The sequence below is a fragment of the Cetorhinus maximus genome, chromosome 8 (genome assembly GCF_964194155.1).
Source record: "Cetorhinus maximus chromosome 8, sCetMax3.hap1.1, whole genome shotgun sequence".
NCBI classification, from domain to species: Eukaryota; Metazoa; Chordata; class Chondrichthyes; order Lamniformes; family Cetorhinidae; genus Cetorhinus; species Cetorhinus maximus.
In genome coordinates this window covers 81,958,192-81,977,590 of record NC_135886.1, presented here as the reverse complement: position 1 = coordinate 81,977,590, position 19,399 = coordinate 81,958,192, and the positions used below count along the sequence as shown (strand labels likewise).

The window sequence follows — 19,399 nt, the reverse complement described above, 5'->3', positions numbered from 1 at the left end:
TGGCACCATGGAGGGATTTGAAAACAAAGATGAGATTTTTAGAATCGAAGTATTGCAATACCAGGAGCCAATGTAGGTTAGCAAGCAGATGGATGACAGGTGAATGGGACTTGGTGCGAGTAAGGGCAGTGTTTTACATGACTTCAAGTTTATGGAAGGTAGAATTTGGGAGCTCAGCCAGACGTGCATTAGAACAGTCAAGTCTAGAAGTAACATCTCTGAATTTAGCATCGGGGTTCACACGCTTTAGCAATTTGAGAAGCCCCAAAATCAGTCACAGGCGCACCCTGCTCAATACTTCCTCCTATTGCAGCCCCTTGTGTATTTTGTTGGGCGAGAGTATTAAGAGTTACAGAACCAAGATGGGCGGATGGTTCCTGAAGAAGTACAGGGGCGAAATTTAATGGAAGTTGAGGTGAGCTGGAGAGCTGGTAGCAGCCCTACCACAGCCATTCTGAGCCCCCCCGCCAACGACCTGATTTAATAGCAGTCAGGCACTTTTTCTTCTGGTAGTCCCTTGGAACAAGGGGGATGCTTTGCACTTGGAGTCTTTAAATGCAGGGATGCTGTTGTGCTGTAGCTACCACATGGTTCTGGCTGACCAAGAGTCCCTCCTACTTTAATTGCCCGACTTAGGCATATTGGAAGAATTTTGTAGGCTGATAACCAACCTGTTAGGTCACTTCGTGAATGCACAGTCAGGCACTTGCCTTGTTGGCGTTAAGGTCCTTGTCATGGTCAGGGGCAAATTCCTGCCTCAGAGCTGCCAGTAGAGGCCAGCAGCTCTCCAGTGCCACCAGGAGTGGTGGCTGTTGTCAGTACTGCAGAAGGCCTAGGCTGCAGGATCTTCTCTGGAGCCTGGAGTGCAGGTAGGTGAGGCAACTTCACCAAGATCAGTATGGGATGCTCTAGCGAGGTGGGGTCTTCAAATGGGGGAGGTCCTTGCCACTGGCGGTTCTTTCTGTTGAGCACAGGCCACTCAAGTAGGAGGGATTCCCCTCTTCAGGCCGTACCTACCAGGGTTTATCTAGCAGTTTTTGGCCTGTTGTGTTTGAATACCAGTGGCAGCATGATGAGGCCCTTGTGATCTTTATGTGGCCATTTAAGGGCCTCAACTGGTTTCCAAGTGGGAAGGCCAACCTTGATCCTTCCTGCCCTGCACCTTCCCACCTGATTATATTAGGATCCTCCACCTCCCAGTACACCTCTTGGGGTTGGGGGGAGCATTAAATTCTGCCCCAGGAGTTTGAAGAGTCCTTTCCCGCAATTAACTTTGGCTGTTGTTTACTATGCTATCAAAGAGGCTATTCTTTAGTTTACTCCTGATAATAAATTCCATTTTTTACCCAATAGTGATGCAGGACTAATGGATCTGCCATTGCTTCCTTCTGCTTTGTTACCTTTTTCAAATAGGTACAACTTTAGCCAATTCCCAACCTGATAGAACCTAGTAACTTCAGTGAGTTTAACATCACTAGTAGGAAAATTGCTAGAATCCATTAATAGGAATAGCACTTGGACCCCCAAATTGCTTTGTCATTCTGGAGTATTATGTTCAGCTTTTGACACATGCTTTAGGAAGAACAAACTGGCCATAGGGAAAAACAGCAATTGATGAAGCTCATACTTGGAATGAAGGAACTGAGGTTTAAGAGACTGGGTAATAGGAGTTATGAATGCTTCCTCAGGCCATGTAATAACCTGCTTTTCAGGAATAAGGTACCTAATTGCCAGTGAAAATTAGGATTTAGTGTAAATATGCTAAAGGCTGGTGATTTGAAATAAAAACAGAAGATGTTCGAAATTAACTAGTTGATCAGCATCTAAAAAAGAAAATTAGACTAACATTGGAAGATTGCACCTGAACTCTGGGCGGGATTTACTATATGTGATGGAGATCTCGCCCCCCTGGCTGGAGAACTGGTGGGAGCCCCGTGAGCCTCCATTGAGGAAGACCCAGTGGAATTCAGTACCACCATCAGCTTTCCTGGGGATTAAGGACCCTGGGGACAGAAATCCTACCCCCCGGCACCCCAAGCAGCTGGCCAGTCAGAGATCAGCAGCTCTCCACTGCCTCTCAATGCCAGCAGGAACAATGGCACCTGCTGGCAATGCACTCTCCAGAGACCCAGGATCAACAAGGGACCCCAGGCCAAAGGTAAGTGAGAGCGGGATGGGGGTCACAGAAAGGATAGGGGGCGGCTCTCAATGGGCCCCGCCTACCCGATGTTAGGTCCCTCAATCAGGCAATGATGGACTCCGCCTGGATGTTTGCAAAACCTGACAGGGCTTTGATTTTCAGGCTCATATCAGCAGCTGCAGGCTAAGTCCCTTGTGTGGGCATTAATTGCCCACTTAAATGGTTCCAGTTAGCATCCAGGTGGGAAGACTGTCCATGAGTCTTCCCACCCTGGACTTAAATTAAATACAGGCAGGAAGGTGGTGGAGTCCCCATCCTGCATCTTCCCAACCAATTAAATGTCCCCCTGCCTGCAAACTCATCATGGGGGCATTAAATTCCGCCTATTATCTTTATCTTTTAATCAGTGATCAACTTGCTAAGCATTTTCAAGATTGAAATTTAAACTTATAACTTTCAATAGGGCCCAGTACTTCGTGATTGTCATGGTTGGACATCTCTGACTATAGTCCATCTTCACAGCCCTTAAATATTGATTGAACAAACAAGAGAGGAACTTTGTTGCAACCTGTTGTTTTATGCTGTCAAAGGGTTACTTTACAGTGAATGAGGGATCCAAGGCTTTTTGGTGTTCATTCAGAACAATGACAATCCAAACAACATAATAACTGAAACCCAGGTATGCAATTATTGTTGAACATAAATGCTTTCAAGTGAAAAGATATGGTTTTCCTTCCCTCAAACTGATGATTTTCTCTTTATTTCCTGAATTTATGAGCTTATGCCAAGGTCCATTTCTACAATCAAAAACAAAAATACCTGGAAAACCTCAGCAGGTTCTGCGGAGAGGGATACAGTTGATGCTTTGAGTCCGTATGACCCTTCATCAGAACTAAGACATATAGAAATGAGATGAAATATAAACTGGTAGAGGGGTGGGACAGGTAGAGCTCAATAGGGGGCCAGTGATAGGTGGAGACCAAGAACAGACTGTCAAAGATGTCATAGACAAAAGGACAAAGGGGTGTTGAAGGTGGTGATATTATCTAAAGGATGTGCTAATGGGGACGTTAAGGGAAGCAAGCTAATGGCAGATGCCCCTAGTGCGGGTGGGGTGGAGGGGGAAGGGATCAAAATGGGCTAAAAGGTGGAGATGAAAAATAGATCGAAATAAATTTAAAAATAGGAGGGAAAAGAAAAAAATATAGTATAAAAAAAAGATTAATTATTGGAAAAAGGGGGGTCGGAAAGGGGGTGGGGATGGAGGAGAGAGTTCACGATCTGAAATTGTTGAACTCAATATTAAGTCTGGAAGACTAAAGTGCCTAGTCGGAAGATGAGGTGCTGTTCCTCCAGTTTGCGTTGAGCTTCACTGGAACATTGCAGCAGGCCAAGGACGGACATGTGGGCATGAGAGCAGGGTGGAGTGTTGAAATGGCAAGCGACAGGGAGGTCTGGGTCATGCTTGCGGACAGACCGAAGGTGTTCCGCAAAGCAGTCACCCAGTCTGCGTCTGGTCTCTCCAATGAAGAGGAGACCGCATTGGGAGCAGCGAATGCAGTAGACTAAATTGAGGGAAATGCAAGTGAAGTGCTGCTTCACTTGAAAGGAGTGTTTGGGCCCTTGGACGGTGAGGAGGGGGGAGGTAAAGGGGCAGGTGTTGCACCTTCTGCAGTTGCATGGGAAGGTGCCGTGGGAGGGGATTGAGGTGTAGGGGGTGATGGAGGAGTGGACCAGGGTGTCCCGGAGGGAATGATCCCTGCGGAAAGCCGCCAGGGAGGGGTGAAGGGAAGATGTGTTTGGTAGTGGTATCATGCTGGAGTTGGCAGAAATAGCGGAGGATGATCCTTTGAACGCGGAGGCTGGTGGGGTGATAAGCGAGGACAAGGGGGACCCTATCATGGTTCTGGGAGGGAGAGGAAGGTGTGAGGGCGGATGCGCAGGAGATGGGCTGGACACGGTTGAGGGCCCTGTCAACCACCGTGGATGGAAAACCTCGGTTAAGGAAGAAAGAAGACATGTCAGAGGAATTGTTTTGGAAAGTGACATAATCAGAACAGATGCGACGGAGGTGAAGGAACTGAGAGAATGCGATGGAGTCCTTACAGGAAGCGGGGTGTGAGGAGCTGTAGTCGAGGTAGCTGTGGGAGTCGGTAGACTTGTAATGAATATTGGTAGACATTCTATCACCAGAAATTGAGACTGAGAGGTCAAGGAAGGGAAGGGAAGCGTCAGTGATGGACCACATGAAAATGATGGAGGGGTGGAAATTGGAAGCAAAATTAATAAATTTTTCCAGATCCAGATGAGAGCATGAAGCAGCACCAAAGCAGACATCTATGTACCGGAGAAAGAGTTGTGGGAGGGAGCCTGAGCAGGACTGGAAAAAGGAATGTTCCACATATCCCATAAAGAGACAGACATAACTGGGGCTTTTAATTAACTTTTTTACACTATATTTTTTTCTTTTTCTTTTCCCTCCTATTTTTAAATTTATTTCGATCTATTGTTTCATCCCCACCTTTTAGCCCATTTAAATCCCTTCCCCCACCACCCCATCTGCACTAGGGACATCTGCCACTCGCCTGCTTCCCTTAATGTCCCCATTAGCACATCTTTTAGATAATATCACCACCATCAACACCCCTTTGTCCTTTTGTCTTGCCTCCACCTATCATTGGCCCTCTATTGAGCTCTCCTGTCCCACCCCCTTCTACCAACATATATTTCATCTCATTTCTACATGTCTTAGTTCTGATGAAGAGTCATACGGACTCAAAACGTCAACTGTATCCCTCTCCGCAAATGCTGTCAGATCTGCTGAATTTTTCCAGGTATTTTTGTTTTTGTTCTAGATTTCCAGCATCCGCAGTATTTTGCTTTTATCCATTTCTACAATCAACTGGTTATACAGGTGATAAATCCTCTAAATTAAAGTCTAAGGGGGGAATCGCCCAGTCCTGTTGGCAATGGATGTCATGGCGGGCGAGGGGAACAATTCAACAGTGGAGGCAGAAATTGGTTTCACGCCAGTGAAAGCACAGTGGGATCATCTGATGTTGCCTGCCATGGCGGAATGCAAATCCCACTGGAGGCCAGCATGAACCAAATTTGCATCCCGGTAATGGAATGCAAAGTAAGGCCCGACTGGAATCCTCCACCCCCACCCCGCCCTATCTGATTTACTGTTACACCGGCGGGAAAACACACCGGCCCAGAACACATCTGGACAAGTGCGATGTGCAGAAGTCGGGACTTATTGTTAGGGCCTCGCTCAGATCACGGACATTCAAGAAGATGATGACGCAGAGCCCTATGGGGGGTGGTAGGGGGAGGTTTGATGTTCAGGTGAACATGCAAGGGAGGGGTCTGTGGAGCCAATGACTGCCTCCTGGGGAGCGAACTGATGGTGGGCATGGTAGGAGGGAATGGTGAGTGAGAGAGGGGACAGAAGGAGCCGGTAGGGTGGGAGGGTGAGGGTGTATCGGTGGCAGTAGAACGGATGGCGAGGGTGATTGCTGGGGATTTGGAGGCAGACACTGAACCTGGGGCTGGGAGGGAGGTGGTCAAGGAGGTCAATGTGGATGGGAGTGGGATTCTCAGGAAGGTAGGGAACGTGCAAGTTCACCTGGACATCCCGGAAAGACAAGGGTTCAGGTTGGCAGGTGGGGAGGAGATGCCGGTGGGGTCCACAGCGATGGGGGAAAAGGACATGGGTGACTGGGGGAGGGGAAAGGATGGGGGAGCCAACAGAATACTTCACCACAACCATGGTTGTCAAAATCAAAAGTGAGCAGAGCCTCATGTTGATGGGCAAAGGTGCTGCATGGGAGTGTGATCAGTGGGTGGGTGGAGATGCAGGTCAGCTCAGATGGACAACTGAAAGAGAACCCCAGTAGGCAGCATTAAAAATGTTCTGTACAGTGAGATAGATATGATGAATAAAGGCTCCGCGTGTGTGGGAGAGTGCTTGCACAAGGTTCTGAAAGGTCCTGCCATACACGCACTCCTCCCTCCATAATCACTTGTGGTCTGGCTGCATGCAGCTGAATTGCTAGTGTGTAGCATGCAATGGGAGGACTTGTGAAGCCTGTCAATGAAGCTGAAAGATAACATTACACATTATTCAGTGAAAGTCAATATACTTCCAGATTATAAAGTGACAAAATGTGTTTATTGTGCAACCACTTGTGATTAGAATTTCTTAACTTTTTTAGGCCTAACACTTTTTCTTGCTGCTTCCCCGACATCCGCAGCAAGGGTGGAGATAGCCTGAGCAATAGTTGGCCCTGTTGCCTCTGATGATTTTAGCATGAGTCCTCTGGAGAGCCGAAGGCTTGAGGGCCCCGGCTTGCTTTGGCTGTCCTCCTGAGGGTCAGCTGCTCCCTCTGCGATGACAGAGGATGAGGTTGAGGGGTCACAGGCAAAGGGGGCTCGGAGGGAGCAGACAGCCTCAGAGTTCTGAGTGAATGACCCAGGGATGTCCAGCTGCCACTCCTCCGGATGCCTGGCCTCACTCCTTGAGGGGAAGGAGCACCTGGAGGGATATCGACGTGGCCCATTCTCCCCTTGCATTGCCACTGAATGAACTCACCCATGGCTATCACAATGGTGTGGAGGTCTGCACACATCTCCACATTCTGCTGGACCAGGCTCTACATGGCTTCTGCCATCCTTTCCATGTAGACCTCCATGCGTGCACATGTGGGCACCGCTTCATCAGAGAGCAGACTGACACACTGCTCTGACTCGTATGCCACTCTGTTGAGGGCTTCCGACAGCTCTGTGATGTTCCCCCGCCTTCTGCTGACTCTCCACAACGAGTTGGGAGACTGAATCCAGAGGCTCGTCACCTGACTCGGACCTCACAGATGCCTCTTCCTCAGTAGTCCCGAGTGCCGGGGAGTTCAGCTGAACATGCCTCCTGTGTCCAGTGACCACCAGATTGTGAACCCGAGCCTGCTCTAGATCTAGGCCCCACCGAGTTGTGTGTCTCTGCGCTGGCTGGGGGTGTGGGTAAGTGTTTTTCAGGCTGCTTATTTCCAGCTCTTCCATGGAGGTGGTGTCTTCTTGGCTAGAGGTGAGGACCTGGATGGACCTGATGCACTGCCTGGCTGAGGGCATTGGTTGCTTGGCAGAGTCCCTGTGAACCAGAGACAATTAGTACATGGCAGCAGAGTCAAAAGGAGAGAGAGCACTCACAGTTGCAATGATAGAGGGGTGATGTGGTGCAAGATCCTCACATGGGTGTTCGCCGCCGACCTCACCAGTCAGCACGATGGCATGCTCCTCAAAGTGAGTGAGGGGCCTAATATGGGCCACTCCACTCCCAGTCTGGGACCTCTCCCTGCTGTTGTGAGCCAGCTTCTCCTGCATGAAAGCATGAAAACAGATGGAGGGAGTGTGAGCAGGACACATGGCACTGTGTCGAATGTTTGTGAGGTGAGCGGAGCCATGGACAAGAAGAGGACGTGGGCTCCAGAGGATATGAGCCTGATGGCAATGTGAGGGTGTGTGAGAGAGTTAGTGATGTTGTCCCTTGAGGTCCGAGATCCCTGTGGATGTGTGATGGGTTTAGGAATGTGTGAGTTGAGAATGATGAGATTATCGGCTTCCCTGGCAGAATAGATGAGATCACTCATCCTCTTCCTGCATTGGATGGCTGACTGCCTCTGTGCTCCGGTGATGCTAACCGCCTCTGCCACTGCCTTTGCCTCCCAGGCCAGATTGGTAATTCTGGTGGACCTCCTGCTGGCCAGTGCGGGGCTAGAGGACATTGTGGCAGCCTTCCACTTCATGCAGCAGGCATCCCAGAGAGGCATCACTAAATTTGAGGGCTGCCGAAATTCTTTGCTTTCTATTTTTGTTTTCATCTATTGCCTGGAGCAGTCCTGGTCTGTAGACATGAAGTAGGCTGCACTGTGGTGCACTATACATGTGGCACCTGGAGTGAGGAAGCGCTGAGGTCACAGTGTGGTGGGCTACAGGATTCAATTTTTCTGGAACTTTCTAAATCATGTAGTATAGTGCTTCACCAAATGCACACTTGGACATTTCCGAAATTGGAGCCTTGGCAAACACAAGGGAGAGAACTGGCCAAACAAGAAAGAACTACAACAGTTCGAAAAAATACACCCAAGTTTTCTCCTTTTTTCCCAAGCCTCTTCACCCACAAACTTGGTGATAGTACATTCACTTCCCTCATCCAAGTCATTAATATATGTTGTAAATAATTGTGGCCCCAGCACTGATCTCTGTGGCACTCCACTAGTCACAGGTTGCTATCCTGAAAATGCCCCCCTTATCCCTGTCTTCTATTAGTTAGCCAGTCCATGCTAATATACTACCCCCAACATCATGGGCTCTCTTATTAAGTAGCCTTATGTGCAGTAGCTTATCAAACGGCTTTTGGAAATCCAAATATATTATATCTACTGGTTCCCCTTTATCTATCCTGCTTGTTACCTCCTCAAAGAATTCTAATAAATTTGCCAGGCATGATTTCCCCTTCATGGATAATATTAGAGTGGGCTCTTACTCCATGCTTTAGACAAAGAACTCAGCAAACTATTGGGCATTCTGTATTAAGGAGAATGTTTACAGGACAATGAGGCCCTGATAATTATAACACCCAGGTCCACCCTTGTAAATGGGTATAAAGTAACAAATTTTGGAAGGCCTCAGTGCAGATAGATGCTGGGGAACTCCCGAGGATGACTCTGGTCTGACATTCTTGGCTAGTTCGAGAAGTTGTGAAGACACAAGGCACTGAGAAAAGAACTGGAGAAAGAAGAAAGAGCTCTTCACAGATTCCAGCCACCTGCCTGATCTGGACCAGCACTTGATACCTTTTATGGCATTTGGAGAAGTTCAGTGACGAATGTTGGCAAGGAAAGGTTGCTTGCGTGAGCTAACAGCCAGAATACAGACGAGCTTGTGTGCTGAGTTATCATTACAAGTACAAGGGTAATAAAAAAAATCCACAAATATTACCATTGCACCCCCCCAACCCCCCGTCAACAAGTACATAACACTTCAAAGTGCTCAAGTTCTCCGATTTCTCAGACTATGTTGTTAAATGTTTACAATATTCTTTTGTCAGACAAGCGAGTGCAGGCAGGTTTCTTTTTAATGAATTTAGCCTTGTTTCAGGAAATTTGGCATTAAGAACAGGAAAAGGATGGGAAGTTGAAAGGCCAATGACAGGACTTTTATTCAAATAAGCTGGGGGAGGTGGAGTTGAACACAGAGGAATAAGGAGTGTGTAAGATCACACAATAGCATTTATGAAAAGTTGCATATTCGTCTGAAGTTATATAAAACTGCCAAAAAAATACAAGGAAGCTATTTTTCAAAAATTGGTATCTTGGCCTGGATTTTGCTGTGAGCACCAAAGCAATGGCTTTCACCATTCACCTTGCATACAATTGTTCACAGACTTTTAGAGGATGTGTCAGAAGAGACCTTCAGTCATCTGGTGTCTGTTTGAATTTGATACCTCTACAGGGAACCATGGTTTCTTTTGGAACACAAGCAGCAAGGAAGCTCTTCAACTAATCAGACTGAAGAATCCTCAATGAGAGACACAGACTGGAAAATAAAAAAAAATAGGAAATATAAATCGCACTTAAACCATTGTACAGAAAGTGGAACAAGGATTTGTCATTCACATGGTTTAATGGAATGACACAAGGGAATGGAAAGACTATTTAAAATTATTTTTGTTTTTATTATTTTAAAATTCACAATATTCTTCTGAGGGAATGAGCTTCCATGCATGAAATTGATTTTTCAGGGCCAGGGAGGTTGCTCAATAGTAACTATCACTTAACTTGCCTTTAAAACTCAGTTGCTCCCAACTATAGAAGGCCTAATCTTTTCATTTATCTTGAAAATTAGAATAGTGGGTAGTTACTTTCACAGTGATCTCTGTGCACATTCCATTGGAGAGGTGTCAGCTGTGGCTCAGTTCATAGCACCCTCGCCTTTGAATCAGAGGGTTGTGGGTTCATGTCCCACTCCCGGAAACCAAGAACTGTGATTGTACTCGAAAGAGTTGCAATCTGTGACTGTTGATAACTCGAAAGAGTTTCGTTGGAGAAGACTGCAACAGTGCATCTGTGGAGCAGAAGGGTATCACTGACAGAAACTTCTGCATTTCTGCCTTTAACTGTGCATGAGCGGCTGTTAGAAGTTGCTATCAGTTTTATCCAGTAGGAACAGCAAGTGCTGACAGCCTTGTCATTATTAGCTACAGCAAAATCTGGGGCAAAAATCAAAGAATGGTGTATGATCTAGAGCAGAATGATTAATAATCAACAACCTTCAAAATAAACAAAAGTAGACAAATAGAAAATTCATAGGACCAAAGATATAAACACAAAAATGACGGATATGGCAAAAATCACTGCCATAACCCCACCCTGCTTATTGCTGGTTTTCCTACAGAGGCTGCGCCAATGAGATACAACTGGTTCTACCTCAGCCACGGAAATTGATATCTGTACATGGTGAGAAAGTTACGTGTTAGCTTCCCATTGCGTACATTTCTATTGACAATCCTGTACAATGTAATCAAGTCAGGTTTAAAGGCTTCGCCTCCCGCACCACTCCAAGGCCTTTACACATTGTGTACTTGCACTGCAAAGTTACAAATCACATACAACCTCCAAAGAATCTGATCAACAAATGGGACTGTGATCGTTTAAATGTTCTTTTTAATTTATTCTGCATCAGATGTGAGCATCGCTGGCAAGGCCAGCATTTATTGCCCATCCCTAATTGCCCTTGAACGGAGTGGCTTGCTGGGCTATTTCAGAGGGCAGTTGAGAGTTAACCACATTCTGTGTGGCCTGGAGTCACATGTAGGCTAGACCAGGTAAAGATGGCAGATTTCCTTCCCTAAAGGGCATTAGTGAAGCAGATGAGTCTTTACAACAATGGTTTAATGGTCACTATTAGGTGGAACCAGCTTTTAATTCCAGACACCAGCTGCTGTGTTAGGATTTGAACCCATGTCCCCAGAGCATTAGTCTGGACCTCTGGATTATTAGTCCAGTGACATTACCACTATACCACCATCTCCCCTTGAAATGTAAAATGCAATGCTTTTGTTTACGAACATATGAAATAGAAGAAGTAAGCCATTCTGCCCCTCGAGCCTACTCCGACATTCAATAAGATCATGGCTGATCTGCTTGTGTTTCGAATTCCACATTCCTATCTACCCCCAATAACCTTTGATTCCCTTGCCTAACAGGAATCTATGTGCCTCTGCCTTAAAAATATTCAATGACCCTGCCTCCACCGCCTTCTGAGGAAGAGAGTTCCAAAGTCGCTCAACCGTCTGAGAGAAAAGACTCTCTTCATCTCTGTCCTAAAAAGGGTGACCCTTAATTTTAAAACAATGCCCACCAATTCCGGACTCACCCACAAGAGGAAGCATCCTTTTCACATCCACTTGTCAATACCATTCAGAATCTTATGTACTTCAATCAAGTCACCCCTCACTCTTCTAAGCTTCAGTGGAAACAAGCCCAGTCTGTCTAACCTTTCCTCATAAGTCAACCCGCTCATTCCAGGTATTAATCTAGTAAACCTCTTCTGAATCGCCTCCAACACATTTACATCCTTTCTTAAATAAGGAGACCAAAACTGCACATAATGTTCGAGAGGTAGTCTTGCCAATGCCCTGTATAACTGAAGCAAAACATCCTTATTTTTATGTTGAATTCCTCTTGTAATAAAGGATAGCATTCCATCAGCTTTCTTAATTACATGTAGTACCTACATACTAACTTTTCGTGACTCATGCACTAGAAGACCTAATTCCCTCTGCTCCCGGATTTCTGTAGCTATTCTCCGTTTAAGTAATACTCTGTTTTTTTAGTCTTCCTGACAAAGTGAACAACTTCAAATTCCCATACTATACTCCATCTGCCAGATTTTTGCCCACTTACTCAACCTATCTCTATCTGCCTGCACCTTCCTTATGTCCTCTCCACAACATACTTTCCTACCTTTCTTTGTATCATCTGCAAATTTTGCTATTATATGTTCACTCCTCTCAGGTTATGGCAGGCAGATGTTAAATGCCTAACTTCCCAAACCCCAGAGGGAAACTTGAAGCAGCTGCCACAACTATTTTTGTAATTTGTATTTATTTCAAGATGCAGACTTTGAATTCAGTAAAAGGCAGCCACAAAGTCTTATAGGTTTCTTACAAAACTAAATTAAACCTTTATTAATAGAAGAAATGATTTCAAGCACATACACAGATCTACAAATTACTACTATAACTTCTAAATCCCCTAGTTAATCTAACTCCCAGTTACACTTTTGTTAAGGCAACAGTACGGCACATAGATTTTAAAAAGCAAAGTAACACACAATACCCTGAAACAGTCGAATTCAAAGTGAGTTTTCTTAACTTCAGTTCTCTGTAGACAGTAGCTAGAGGCTTAGATGCTGTAGGCTTTTCACACTTGTTTTAGATCTTAGAGTGCCTGCTTTTACACACAACCTTCGTTCCTTTATACATATTTTCCCCTTTGAATGCAAATTCCCATTGTTTCACTATGTCTTTGGACTTTTACCCCTCTAATATTAAATCTATCATAGTACCAAATTTACCCATAATCTTTGAGAAAAATAAACACACTGTTTCTTAATTTCTCCTGGCTAAGTGTAACATTTCACTCCCTCTTTTGAATTCAATCTAGTCTGCTTTATTCAAAAATGCAATTGTTCCCTTTACACCTTGCATCCTAAAACTTCCCCCATGTTTACCTACTTAACATTTCAAACCTAGCTTATCTTCTGTTACATCAAAGCCTTCAGACCAGCTGCCTTTAATTCAACACACACACATAGACCTACATACACAGACCCCACTATTACTCTACTTTACAATAAATTCCAATACCATTATGAAGATTATTATATCTTCCTGACACCTCATCTAAGTCGCTATATAAATTGTAAAAAGTTGAGGCCCCAGCACAAACCCCTGTGGGACTCCACTCATCACATCCTGCCAATCATTTATGCATACTCTGTTCTTCTGCCAGCCAGCCAATCTTCTATTCATGCTAATATGTTACCTACTACTCCATGAGCTTTTATTTTCCGCAATAACCTTTGATATGGCAACTTATCGAATGCCTTCTGGAAATCCAAGTATAGCACATCTACAGGGTCCTCTTTATCACAGTACATGTTACTCCTTCAAAGAACTCCAATAAATTGGCTGAACATGATTTCCCTTTCACATTTATAATCAGCATGTCATAACCGAACTGGGTGTTATCCCGAGGGAGACAGTTTCTAGACAATGGCTCAAATCACTCCAGATGGAAACTTTCCTCTTTGGATGCCCTTGTTATCAAAAAAAAATAGCAAAGCAGATACCGGCAGTGATTAAAGCATTAAGATCGAAAAGTTTAGATATCATCATGAACTATACAGCTCTGTTATTTTCTAATAATTCTCTGAACCCAGAGGGCAGAATTTTTCCGTCGGCGAGCTGGGGGCGGGGCCCGCTAGCTGACAGGAAAATGATGCGGGATGACGTCGGGGGAAACCCCCGACATCCGCCCAACCCATTTAAATATTCAGGAAGGCGGGGACAAAGCGATCAGCTGTCAGCCCGCCGACCTGTCAACGGCCAATTGAGGCTATTGACAGGGTAGTTAAATCAATTAAAGGCTCTGCCCGTCCAACCTTAAGGCTGGCGGGCAGGCCAGGAGCCCCAGCGGGCTTCCGAAAAAACATGAAACCTCATCCACTGGTGGGATGAGGTTTCATGTCGGTTTTAAAGAACTTTAATAAATTTTCTGTGATATTTATTAACATGTCCCATCCCGTGTGACATTGTCACATGAGGGGGACATGTTAATGATTTTTTTATTTTTCTATTTTTAAACTTTCAGCGCTCTCCCTGAGGCACATGCGCGAAAGAGCGCACTTTGACAGCTGGGGAATCCCTCCCCTCCCCCCCCTCCTCCCGCCCACTTAAAATGGCGGCGGGGCCCGTTTCAACGGTGGCGATCGGCTGCCCGCCCGCCACTGAGCCGGTGGGGCCTGCCTATCAAGGGCAAAATTCTGCTCAGAGTCTTGAAATCATTTTTTAAATTTTGTTTTAGTAGAAACTTCATGGGGTTGTTTTAATTTGGTATGTATTTGTTTCTGACAATGACAGTGGTTTCTGAAAGCCTTTTACTCTGTGTCACGGTACAATAATTCACATACTGAAGGATTCTACTTCTTAGGATTAGTGATTGTGACATATTGCCTGCCTGGTTATCAAGAAATATTTCGCAGTAAAGTAATGGGCAGTACAGTTTTGGATAAGCTTGGTCAGGTCTCATCTAAAATACTACGCTCAGTTTTGCACTCTTAAATGGTGGGTGACAATGAGACACTGGGAAAGATTCAGAGGAGGACCACTAGATTAATATGTACCTTCAGTTCCAATGCTAATTTAAAATTTTTGGACGTTTTTACTTAACAATAGTGTAGACATTAAGGAGATTTGTTTGAGGTCTTTAAAATAATGACACCATTAGTCTCAATCCATGGATTTAGGCTGCGGAATTAGATAGATTAAAAAGGACCAAGGGAGCACGAGCAAAAACCTAAATTAATATAATGAGACCCTAAGTATAATTTTGCACCAGTGTTGGTCCTCATTTTTGGGACACATATTCTACAGTGCTAATTCTGAACACAAAAACAGGCCAAGACAAATTTCTACTACATGGAGTATAATGCTCCCAATTGAAGTTAAATTTAAACATTTAAGTCTTGACTCCAGTGTACCTTATTCAGATCTCTTCACGAGAGACTTACACATTTTTGTCTTTTTTTGGATTCCTTCTTGGCAATCATGAGACATTGCAGTATTATTATTTTCTGCTGGCTGTTTTTGCAGATTGGCTAAAATTTACATGATAGCCAGGTAAATATTTGCACCTCAGGACAAGGCAAAGAGGTGTAGTTCAGAAGGGGGTGGGATTTTCCAGCCCACCCATCACCGGGATTGTCTGGTCCCACCGAAGTCAACGGCCCTTTGGTTGGACCACTGAATCTCCCGCGGCGAGTCCTGCCATGACGGGGCCGGAAAATCCCGGTCCTTGCCTTGTGTAGTTTCACTGTCACTGCACTTTGACGGAGACCTATTTTAACAATACCAACTTAAATTATGTTCATATGTTATGGTGTTCAGTTTGAACCTGGTGAACTAGAGCAGATCCATGTACACTTGATAGTATTGTCTGTGCTTTAATATTGCGGCTGGCAATTGATCTAATATGGTTAGGATATAGTTTTTCAGTGTTCACCATCATCTCAAAAGACTTTAAATGATATATCTATATTGGACTTTATGCCAGCAGTCAATCAATTTAACCCTAGCAAGGAAACTGAACTATATATCAGTATGTGGCAGTTTTTCATCATGTAAGCATCATGTTCCAAGAATCAATGTTATCTTAAGATAAGACAGAAGAAGGGTCTTTGATAGCTTGTTGCTTCAGGAAGGATGGCAAGTTTGTAAATTACTTTGCACAAGCATCTTATGTTATATTGTTATATTATTCCAATATGATTTAGGAAATATATGTTCATGCCTATGTATACAGAAGTATCCAGAGTGCCACATCAACTCATGACCGAACTACAGTCTCTGTATCAAATTAACAATGTATCAGTTCTGTAACACATGGTCTGACCTGAGAAATACATTTGATAAAGCTCTAGCATTTGAGCCTAAAAGTGTAATTGTTTCGAACTTCTGGGAAACAAAAGACATAACACTTTACATTAAACATTAACATTTACATTAAGTCACTTCCGGACTTAATATTGAGTTCAACAGCTTTAGATCATGAACTCTCTCCTCCATCCCCATCCCCTTTCCGATCCCCCTTTTTCCAATAATTTATAATTTTTTATATATATATATTTTTCTTTTCCCACCTATTTCCATTATTTTTAAATGTATTTCCATCCATTGTTTTATCTCTACCTTTTAGCCTATTTCGATCCCTTCCCCCCACCCCACCCCCACTAGGGCTATCTGTCACTTGCCCGTCCTGCTTTCTACCCTTAATGTCATCATTAGCGCATTCCTCAGCTAATATCACCACCGTCAACACCCCTTTGTCCTTTTGTCTATGACATCTTTGGCAATCTCTTCTTTGCCTCCACCTATCACTGGCCCTCTATCCAGCTCTACCTGTCCCACCGCCGCCCCCCCCCTTCAACCAGCTTATATTCCACCTCATTTCTATATTTCTTAGTTCTTATGAACAGTCATACGAACTCGAAACATGTTCTTCTCCACAGATGCTGTCAGACCTGCTGAGTTTTTCCAGGTATTTTTGTTTTTGTTTAACATTTTACATTAATCAGTTTAATATTAAATAAACTGTTTGCTGCTTCTTTGGCTGAGCCTCAGTCAGATAAAAAATGCCTGCCTACTGAAGGTGAGGGGTCACATGACAACCAGAATGTGGTGGCAAAGGGTACTCCATTCAACCATAGAATTTTGCTACATTTATTTAGAGATTGGGCACGTAAAAATACATCTCGTTCTTAGAGGACAGAAGTTCAACTTATTGGTGTTTTGAATTGAAACTCAAGTAATATATCCAGCATGAAAAATACAAAAATGTAATAATCTATATGCTTCTCTTCACCCTTCTTTCATGGAGATATCTGTACACTAACTCAAGTCTTCCAGTTAACTCACGTTTCTGGATTTTTTGGTTTTGAAATTGCTGCTCGGAAGAAACGTGGTAGCAGATGTTTTCAGCAATATTACACCTCCCCTAGGGGTGTAGGAAGAACTTTGAAGTGTGTAAATCTGGTTTTTTGTAAGTGTGTGTGTGTGGGTTTGTATGTGTGTGTCGGGGGGAGGGGGGGATCTCTGGGTAATCAGAATGCTCTGTAGCGACCAACACTAGTTAATGCTTGTTTGATGGTATCACGTTTAGCTATTGTAATGGATCATTTAGATCATTTCAGGATGGCAGTCTAACAATAAAGCTGTACGTGGTACATTTATTCATGTCACATTATATACTGAGAACTTGCAGTCACAATGTTACTATTTCTAATCCGAAACTGTAAACATCATGGAACTGCCTAGCAGCCTGGACCAGTGCTATGGAAAATAGCAGTTGTGGAAATAGAATAAAGTACTCAGTTAAAATTTTATATCTATAAACACAATTGATACCAAGGACAATAGAGACAGTAAGCATTGGCATTGTTTTCTGAACATCGAGGTGCTCCTATGAAATTCTCCTCTTAGCTATTTTATTGCAGGTATTTGCCAGCTTTTACATACAAGTTAACACAAAAACAGCCTATTTAGCCAAATTGTGTGTCAGCATTTACCCTCCACCCAAGCAAATAGTTCAAATCATGTTTACGCCTGCCATGTTTCCATACCCTTTGTTCTCTCTTTCCTTCATCCACCTAGCTAATCTAATCTTGAATGTTACATAGTTTTTGCCTCAACCACTTAACCCTGGAAGTGAATTTATTGTAACCTCAGGTTCCTCTTGCTTTTTGTTTGAAATCTCATATATTTACTTTTATCTGGCTTTTCATTCATAACCCTTAAACAACTGGAAACAATCTGCTTCCATCTAACCTATCCCATCCTTTCATATTTTTATTTTTCTATCATATAGTCCCATAATCTGCCTCAATTTTCGAGTCCTTGTGTTTTATTTCTTCAAAATAGCCGATATCCCTATGAATCAATGTTGTATCACTCCAAAACTTCAAAATTTGTCCCATATGGAGCCCCATACTATATACAATAGCCTTATTAATTAACATTTTATATTCTGTAACTCTTGTTATAAAATCTAGAATTTCATCCTTCCTATGGCCTTAACAAACCAAGGTGCTGCCTTTAACGTCCTGTGAATTTATACCTCCAAATCCCTCTGGTCTTCCACAGCTCCAAGCCTACTTTCATTCAGAGTATAATTGCTATGCCTTTTTAACCAGAATGTATCACCTCACACTTATTAATAGTCAAAGAATTTGGGATGATAATACTAATCACAATTTTTACCTACTAATCTTAAAATTCAGATAAAGGTTATAAACTGCTTGACGAGGGCAATTCTGATGTCCTGGTACACCTGTACAGTGCTAATGTTTATGAGGTGTTATTAGAAGGTTTAAAGGCCCCTTTAACAATATAATACCTTATGTGCCAAATCACAAAATGACTACATGCTACATAGAGGTATGAAAAGTCTGTCAATTACACGCCTCAAATGTGATTAATTTGACTGTTCTAAATGTTTGCAACATTTACTGGAATCACACTTCATTCAAATCATGACATTTAAATGTGCATTATAGACAGGGAGTGATCACAACATGTAGCCAGTAGAAACACCTGTGCAGATCATGGAATGTTACATCATAGAAACAAGGCATTCAGCCCATCAAGTCTGCACCAATATTATGCTGTGCATTCTGATCAAATCTCATCCTAATCTTCTGTTTGCTTCCTTAATTCTTTAATACTCCTCATTTTCAAGCAACAAATTTCCCTTTCAAAGTACTTACGGACTTGACTTCAACAACGATTTGAGACAGTGAATTCCATTTTGTAACCTCCTTTGTGTAAAGAATTTATTTATATTTTCCCCTTTAATTCCTTTTGTTATTTTCTTAACTTTGTGCTCTCTTGGTGACAAACTCACTGACCAACAGAATAAAAGAATAAGCTTTGATTTATATGGCATATTTTATGAACTCTGAACAACCTGAAGTGCTTCACAGCCAAGCAAGTACTTTTAAGTGTACTCACTGTTGTAAGGTAGGGAAACATACCAGTGGGTTTATGGGCAAGGTCCCACAAACACCGATCAAACAAATTTCCAAATATCTTTTCAGTGATGTTGGTTGAGAGGTAAATATTGGCCGGGACAGTAGAAGAACTAACCTGCTTTTCTGTACTGTAGTAATATAGTGACTACACGAACGTTTAGATACACCTGAGAGGGGAGATCAGGGGCAAAGGGGGTGTCTAGTCTAATGTCTTATCCAAAAGGCAGCACCACCAACAGTGCAGCAGGGGTTAAACTGTGTTCCCTTCCCACAACACTGGATGATGAAAGACATTTAAATCTGCTTCTTTCCCAGACCAGTGACTGATTCAATGTGTTAAATTCTGCTCCTTCCCACCAGATGTGAGAGGTATCACTCTGCCTATGAGTTAGATGG

At 43.5% G+C, this 19,399-nt stretch overlaps 1 protein-coding gene across 4 annotated transcripts in view; it reads right to left on the bottom strand.

Moving 5' to 3' along the window:
* The window catches only part of sytl4 (synaptotagmin-like 4), a 99,834-nt gene that overhangs the window by 70,493 nt on the left and 9,942 nt on the right, over positions 1-19,399 (bottom strand). The window contains exon 2 of one of the 4 annotated variants that reach the window (XM_078547191.1): positions 9,639-9,730. The exons of the other annotated variants lie outside the window; for them this stretch is intronic. The gene's annotated coding sequence lies outside the window, so the exon portion shown is untranslated. The remainder of the gene's footprint in view (positions 1-9,638; positions 9,731-19,399) is intronic. 4 annotated transcript variants of the gene reach the window in all.